Raw genomic sequence first — 8,629 nt, forward strand, 5'->3', positions numbered from 1 at the left:
AATTGCTAACCGTTGTCTGTATCAAAGAGTGTTTGTTGATACTGTTGATGCAGCTCTTCGTAGAGTAAGTTGGGACGGTGCAGGTTGTACGCCGGATTATTGGATGATCGTTTGGGATGACTTGTGGCCGGTTGCTACAATGTACAATTCTGCTATCATGTTATTTGGTTTCTCAGGTGGGGACACATTAGCGTTGTGTGGTACTATCTTACCATTGTATGCCGCATCCACTGCTACAAGACCATCACGTGAGATTTGTATAGCTCATTTAGGGAATCACTGCCAGCACTACATACGTTTAAATTTATCGCCTAACTTTCCGGTGCCCCCTATAGTACACTGGTGGTTTGTGCACCGAGGCCAAAGCGTTGTAGGATGGGAGCGCTTCTATTAGGATAGGGTGACACAGTGGACCAGATTGGCCAAACTTAGGGGATATTAGTATTTGATATTGTGTGGTTCTGTAATGTTACAGGTGAATTCTGATTAATTCTGTGTGGTTCTGTAATGTTACAGGTTGAATTCTGATTAATTCTGTGTGGTTCTGTAATGTTACAGGTTGAATTCTGATTAATTCTGTGTGGTTCTGTAATGTTACAGGTTGAATTCTGATTAATTCTGTGTGGTTCTGTAATGTTATAGGTTGAATTCTGATTAATTCTGTGTGGTTCTGTAATGTTACAGGTTAATTCTGATTAATTCTATGTGGTTCTGTAATGTTACAGGTTAATTCTGATTAATTCTGTGTGGTTCTGTAATGTTACAGGTTAATTCTGATTAATTCTGTGTGGTTCTGTAATGTTACAGGTTAATTCTGATTAATTCTGTGTGGTTCTGTAATGTTACATGTTAATTCTGATTAATTCTGTGTGGTTCTGTAATGTTACAGGTTGAATTCTGATTAATTCTGTGTGGTTCTGTAATGTTACAGGTAAATTCTGATTAATTCTGTGTTGTTCTGTAATGTTACAGGTTAATTCTGATTAATATATTCGAACAGCATAGTATTCCAACGGCTATATTCTAACGGCTATATTCCAACGGCTATATTCAAACGGATATATTCCAACGGCTATATTCTCCATCTATAAAATTAAACAATTTTTCTACTTCAGTTATCCACATTTACTCTTTAAATTCATTTCAACGAAAACTCTCAAACATAAATGGCTTCATCTGATTTTACCAATGAGTTCCCTAATTTTCCTCCCGAGAAAAGCATAGTGTCAACTTTGAATAAGTCTGATTGCACGACGAAGATGCTTGATTACCAATACTACGCAATCCGTGTATATGGAGAGACATTTGTGAGTCCAGCAATGTTCCATCCTGAAACTCTATTTATGTTTTGCTTCAAGCTTCCGTCTGCTAGTGAGTTTCCAATATACTCACTACACATGCTATGGTTCTTATGTTATATGTATTACATGCCTTTTGAATTTGCTCTAGAGGAATGGTTGAACACTTTGAATGAAGGAAATATTCCTAGTCATATTCAAACATTTCTGAAGTGGTTTATGCCTATTGATGACTGGAAAGCTATGTTCGCCAGACTACTGCGTGATAATCAGAGGGGAATTATCCCTAAAAAAAATTTCAACTCCATCATCTTTTTAAGATGGACAGAGTCTGAAATTTCTCACGAGGTTCATCGAACTTATCCTTACTCGATCGTGAAAAATTGGGATCGCTATAAATTAGAGGTTCAAGTACTACAGAGTATCAGCGCTTCAAAGAACGATTACCTTCCAGGACGAGCTTGGCCAAGAAATAGAGGAAATGCTCCATGGAACATTTTTCCTGTGGAATATGAGACGAATATTGCAGAGGAGAAAGAGATATACCTTGCAATACAGTCAGGTGTACCAGCGACATCTTCACCAAACATTGACGAGTACGAAGAAGATAGTGACTAATGTATTTTTTTTTTCCGTTTATGTCGTTGTAATGTATTTTTTCAGTTTATGTCGTTGTAATGTATTTTTCCAGTTTATGCCGTTTATGTCGTTCTAATGTATTCTTAAATTTGCAATAATAACAAAACGTACCACAAAAAAAACGATAATATCAAAATACCAAATTCAGTCATAATAGTACTAAAATACTTCGAAATACAGTCATAACTCACTTGGCCAAATGCCAAACACCCATAATCTGCTCTAACGACTGCCTATATACAATCGCAGCATCCTCGTCTAGATGACTCATGTGATCCAACACAGTTTCACCCCAGCCAGCTAATCGACTAACCCACTGTAAAAAGTAAGGAACAAAAAACAAAGTTAATATCACTTCACATTTCAGTAAATATCATTTCACATTAGTAGACCAGTAAAGAAAAACCAAAAATAACTTACAATCTCACTGTTCGAGCGAGTATAAACAGTCGGTCCGGGTGCAACAATCTCCGGAAGTAGACGAGGGTGTGAGTGACGGGTGTACCAATGCATGTACTGATCCTCACAATCTGATGGAGTATGTGCTGGAGTGAATACAGACAATATAAGGACGGACGACAGGGGAAAAGAGTCCCAAATACCCTACACCATCACAGCTGGCACCTCTACACGATACTTCAAACTGGTCCACGGGCGAACAGCCTTAGAAGGCTACAATATCGGTCTAGGAATGGTCTGCACATGTCCAAGCTGTCGAAGGCATCGCCCCAGCATGTACGGCTCGATCACATCCCGATACCGTATCCATCCAGCGTATAGAGTCCTCGGGGTCTCCGTAATGGCATCAGGGCCATACGGCATCCACATGACCTACAGATGTATAAAATTACATTAACACATACCAGTAATACAAATTTGTTTTAATTGAACAGTATTTATAATTATATAGCAAGTATACCTCATCTGCTGTCAACACATCAAGCCGGGCACGAAATGCTCTCAGCCGCTCATCGCTCTTCTCCATCGATATAGATGGCCACAACGAAGCCCTAGGAAGATCCGGGTCAACTATAACTGCCTCTCGATGTGGCCTGAAGCAAGGAAAATACTCGTAAATCCAGGACTGGAGCAATATCATACAACCCGTCATCTGCCCACAATCTCCTCTAGTAGCAATACCAAGATGACGGTATAGATATGCTAGTGCAGCTGATCCCCAAGAAAGTCCAACGGCTCCAGCCGCCGAGTCCTGCACCTCTAACAGACAAGAAGGTCGGATGCGGTCACCACTATTGTCTACGAACAAGGTGGAACCGAGCATCAGCCACGTCCAAGCTATAGCCTGGGTCTCAGGAATCCGATCACCTCCACAGTGCTCCATGACGGAAGCGGCTCGTATACCACCAGTAGAATAATGACGGGCATCTAACTGAACCCGAGTCATCCTAAACAAATCCATCACGCACTCCTTAAGCTCATCAATAGTCGCATCAGCAGTCACCATGGCACCATCTACGGGGATGCGCAATATCTCCCACACATCATGCATCAAAATGGTCATCTCGCCAAATGGCATGTGAAATGATGACGTGTCTGGCTGCCACCGCTCTACAAATGCCGTGATCAGAGCAACATCTATGTGACTGTGCATAATACCAGGTAAATGGAACATGCCAGATGACTCGATACGCGACTGAATCGTCCTGGAAGAACCACTGTACCATAATCTCAGCTTCGAGCAATACCCTGATCTGGTATGATACCTAAGGATGCCCCTATCCTGACCGGCCCAGATAGCACATGCAATATATCCCAGAAAGCTCGGGATCACAACACCATCAAATGGACCCCCGGGTACGGGGTCCTTCACAACCCAGTCATCCTCTACACTCCTCGATAGCTTGCTGCTACCTGAAATTACAGCAAACGGTTTACATTAAATTTTTGGTATATTTTTTAATAATCACGATTAAAACAAATACAAATAAACACATTTTTAAATTTCTCTTACCAGAAGAAGATGCTGCGGTAGAAGAAAATCGTCCGTCTCGACCCCTCGTCACGACGCCACGATGTATGGGGATAGTATCAGAACTAGGACGATGCATAGAGGCATCCCCATCCATGTCTATATCAGCCGCCTTATCCTGTCCCTCAGCACGCTCCGCCTATGCTGCATGTGCCCTCCGGGCGTCCGCCATGAACCGCTGCTGCTCCGCCCGCTCCCGCCGAGCAGATGCAGTAACAGGACGTCAAGACGTGTGTCTGGGGTCAGATCCCTCCTGATCCTGTAATATTATTTATTTATTATATTTAATTTACCATAATTTTTTTTTATATATGTTCGGGCCTGCCTACGCCCGGTCCGTACAAATTTAAAAAAAAAAAATCAAAATTTGGCCCTTTTTGGCCTGGGCGGGTGGCTTACACCACCTGCCCTAAGGCCCAAACGGGTGCGGCGCACCAGTCGGCCTTAGGGCCGACTAGTGCGCCGCAAACGTTTGGCTCGTAGGCCAAACGGGCGCGACGTGCGCTCCACCACAAGGTGGAGCGCACGTCTTGTACGCGTTCCACCTTAGGTGGAACGCGTACGACGAGCGATCCACCATATGGTGGAGCGCGTGCGCCGCGTGATCCACCTTACGGTGGATCGCTCGTCGCGCACATGTTCCACCATAGGTGGAACATGTGCGTCGCACCCGCCTGGTTGAAAATCTGGGATTTTAATCCCGATTTTCAGCCCTTAAAATCACTAGTTCGTTAAATGTTTGAACGGAAAAACTTACCGTAATACCCATGTATCCTTGGCTGATGCCTACTTTTCGTGCCATCTCGTTTTAGGTCGGTTTTTTGAAGACGGAAAAGAAGTAGAGAGGATTTGGAATTTTCAAAATTCTTGTTTGAAATAATGAGAAGGGCAAAATGGTCAATAGGGTGCGGTGAACCGGAATTTAGGGGCGGTATATAGTCGCCCACAAAAAATCATTCCTTTCAGACGGTGAGTTGCAAAGTAAACATAGTCTAACCCTTAATAAAATATTAGAGAATAAAAAATTTAAAATTTTAATTTAAAAATATTAATACAATACCATGTTTTAACAAAATTCTTTTTAAAAGTATATATACAGAAAAACCTCTATAAATTAATAATATTGGGATTATGAAATTTTATTAATTTATAGATATATTAGTTAATTAATCTCCAATGTTTAAATATTTTATTGTATTATATGGCGAAAGAACGAGAGAAGAGTAGGGCTAGGGCGACGGCATTGGCGAGTAACGGGATGGGCGGCCGATCGGTGCAGGGGCTTGGGGATCGGGCGGCTGGGACAGTGCAGGGGGCGGATCTAGGGCCGGTTGGAGGGATGACAGGGGGCGATGGGGATTCGGCGATGTCCGTGGGCGATAGGCGTGGTAGCGGGGAGAGAGTGAGAGAGCACTCACGGGAGCGGGATAGGCCGGCTTGTAGGGGGTGAGGGGCCGGATCTGGCTTCTAGGATGGTAGGCGCGGGAGATTTGAGGGCGGAGATGGCTAGGGAGTGGTGGGATGTCTCTGTGGAGGTCGGGTCAGACGGGGACGGGAAGGAGGCTGTGAGCGGAGGGCCGGCGTGTGCCGAGGGAGGGCTGGCTAGGGATTCAGGCGGTGGGTTTGGTGAAAGGCGCACGGGATCTGTTGTGGAGTTATCCCGCGCCTCGCAAAGCTTCGATCCGGATGGATATGTTGGTAAGAGGCAGTCTGCCTCTTGTGCGGCTCAGGGCTTTCCTACCGCAGGAGTGCCAGCAGCGGTGGATGCTGCCCAGGCACGGAAGCTGGCGGTGGCCCCTTGCTCTAGGGCAGCGGTTGAGGTGGAGGCAATCCCGATGGGCGGACCTTTGGACCAGGGGGGCTGCGGGTCAGATTTCCATAGATTCTATTATTAATCCAGGCGCATGGAAAGCTGTGGATACGGTAAATAATTTCACTTTGGAGAATGGTCAGGGGAAATCATCCTGGAGGGATAAGGTATTAGGGGTAGTCGAGGAGGAACCCATGTTGGAGGAGGACATGATCGAGGATGAGTCTGAGGAAGTCTTTTCCGACTCTGATGTTGAGGATGGTGAACAAGAGGACCCGCTGTGTCATGTGATCCGTCTTTCCTCTGAAGATAAACGCGTCCTCAGATCGAAGTGGAAATTATCCTTAATTGTCACTGTGCTTGGGAAAAGGATTAGCTTTAATTACTTTGCTCAAAGGATCCAGGCACAATGGGCGAAGAAAGGGAAGGTTACCATTACGGACCTTGAGAATGACTATTATGTCATTAAATTTACAAGGGCAGAAGATTTTAATGCAGTCGTTAATGGCGGTCCTTATATTATTTCCAATCATGTGTTGGCTCTAAGACCATGGGTCCCCAATTTTAATCCTCATGATTGCTCTGTGAATAGGATCCCTACTTGGGTTAGATTTCCAGGTCTGCCTATTGAATACTACAATGAAAGATTTCTGAATAAGATTGGTGGCCTTGTTGGGAAAGTTCACCATGTAGACAAAACTACTGTTGGGGCAGTGAGGGGCAAGTTTGCCAGGGTTTGTATTGATATTGATCTTGCTAAGCCTCTTCTGTCTAAATTCAGCGTTCAGAATAAGGTCTTTCATATTGAATACGAAGGGATTCACAATATCTGTTATGAGTGTGGCATGTTTGGCCATACTTATGATGGATGTCCTAAAAGAAGGAAGGTGGTTGAGGAGGTGGTGGTGCCTAACATAGGTAGAGCTGAGGAGAGTCAATGTGAAGGGAGGAATTTTGGCCCATGGATGCTGGCCAAAAGGTCGGTCAGAAGGAAGCCACGAGCTAATGCTGCTCGGAATCAATATCCAGATATCAGTAAGGAGATGACTTCTCTCCAAATTGCTCCTGAGATCAAGGTCAGGCCCCCTGACATCAAAACTGGTGCTGGTGTTGATTCAGCATCCGGTTCAGGGTCAAGGTTCAGAGTCCTAACTGTTGAGGAGGGTCAGGATTCGGATCTTTCTAATGAGCATATGGAGCTAAGCATGTCAGGCCTGGAATCAGCCGAGCCAGCTACCATCCTATGTGACTCTATTAATCCTCTTTTCGACTCCAAAGCTGTTGCCAAGGGGAGCTCCCAAAGCTTTGGCTCAACAGGAAAAGTGATGACTAATGAGGTTAGTAATTTGAAAACTCTTGTTGATGCCCCAATTGGAAAGTCTATGGGAGTCAATAAGTTGAATATGAAGAAACCTAAGGCTAACCCTAAAAAGAACCATAGTTCTTTGGATTCTTGGGATAAAAGGGGGCCTTCTGGTACCGCTTCAAGGCTCTCAGGAGCCCCGAATAAATACCTGATCTAGGGTGTGGGCATGTGTCAGTAGTCTTCCTTTCTGATGGACTTTTTTGTTTGGAATGTTAGAGGTGCGGCTAGCAAGTCTACTCGCATCCATGTTAAAGATCTAATTAAACAATTTAATCCTTCTTGTTTTGCTCTTCTGGAAACCAAGGTTAGTGGTTCCATAGCTGATGAGGTGGTTAGAAAGTTTAAGAATTGGAGTTGTGTCAGATCGGAGGCTACTGGTCGGGCAGGGGGGATTTGGCTGTTTTGGAAGCCAGGTCGTGTTAATATTGATATTATCAGTATGGATAAACAATTCATTCATAGTAAGGTTTGTTACCCTGGTAACAAACCTTTCTTTGTCACATTTGTTTATGCCGATCCTGTTTTGACTAATCGAAAAAGGCTGTGGGAGATCATGTATTCTATAAGTATAAGCATGGTGGATGCTTGGATGGTGGCTGGGGACTTTAATGATATTGCCCTTATGAGTGATCAGAAAGGGGGGGGTAATCATTATGTGAACCGGTGCCTTAATCACAAGCAGAATATGGATTTATGCGGGCTTTCTGACCTGGGAGCCGCTGGTCACAAGTTTACTTGGAAAAGGAATAGCGTGTTTGTTCGGTTGGACAAAGTTTACGCAAATGTTGATGCGATTTATAGATTTCCCGAGGTAAACGTGCTTAACCTCCCTTTCCGCCATTCTGACCACTGTCCTATCCTCGTTAAGCTGGTTAAATGTAATCGAATTAAAGGGAATAGACCTTTTAGGTACCTTGTTGCTTGGGATTCCCATCCTGAGTTTAAAAATTTTGTTAAAGATAATTGGCAACCTCATTCTAATGTTCTCCTTGCCGCGGAGGGGTTTAGAAGGAATGTGGTGGGATGGAATAAAAACATCTTTGGCCACATTATCAGAAGAAAAAATAAACTTTTAAGAAGAATTGAAGGCATTCAACGTTGTTTGGAGACCCGATTCGATCACAGTCTGAATTGTCAGCTTAGATCTCTCCAGAACGAGTTGGAAGCTGTGCTTAGACATGAAGAGCTTCTTTGGTTCCAGAAATCTAGAAAGGCTTGGATTAAGGACGGAGACCGGAATACTAGATTTTTCCACCTTTCTACTATTATTAGGAGACAGAGGAATCAGATCGATGCTATTAAAGACTCCAATGGTGATTGGGTCTATGAGGATGAAGATATTCGTCATCTGGCCCTTGACTTCTATAAAGATATTTTTAAAGAGGATGAGGTGGATTTGGATAAAGCCCTCTATGGGGTTTCCTTTCCTAGGTTGGAGGAGGATGCTATTAAGGAAGCTTTCCATCCCATTGACCACAAAGAAATTGATCTGGCATTCACCAGTATTGGAGCTACTAAGGCTCCGG

The sequence above is a fragment of the Euphorbia lathyris genome, chromosome 7, assembly GCF_963576675.1.
Source record: "Euphorbia lathyris chromosome 7, ddEupLath1.1, whole genome shotgun sequence".
NCBI lineage: Eukaryota > Viridiplantae > Streptophyta > Magnoliopsida > Malpighiales > Euphorbiaceae > Euphorbia > Euphorbia lathyris.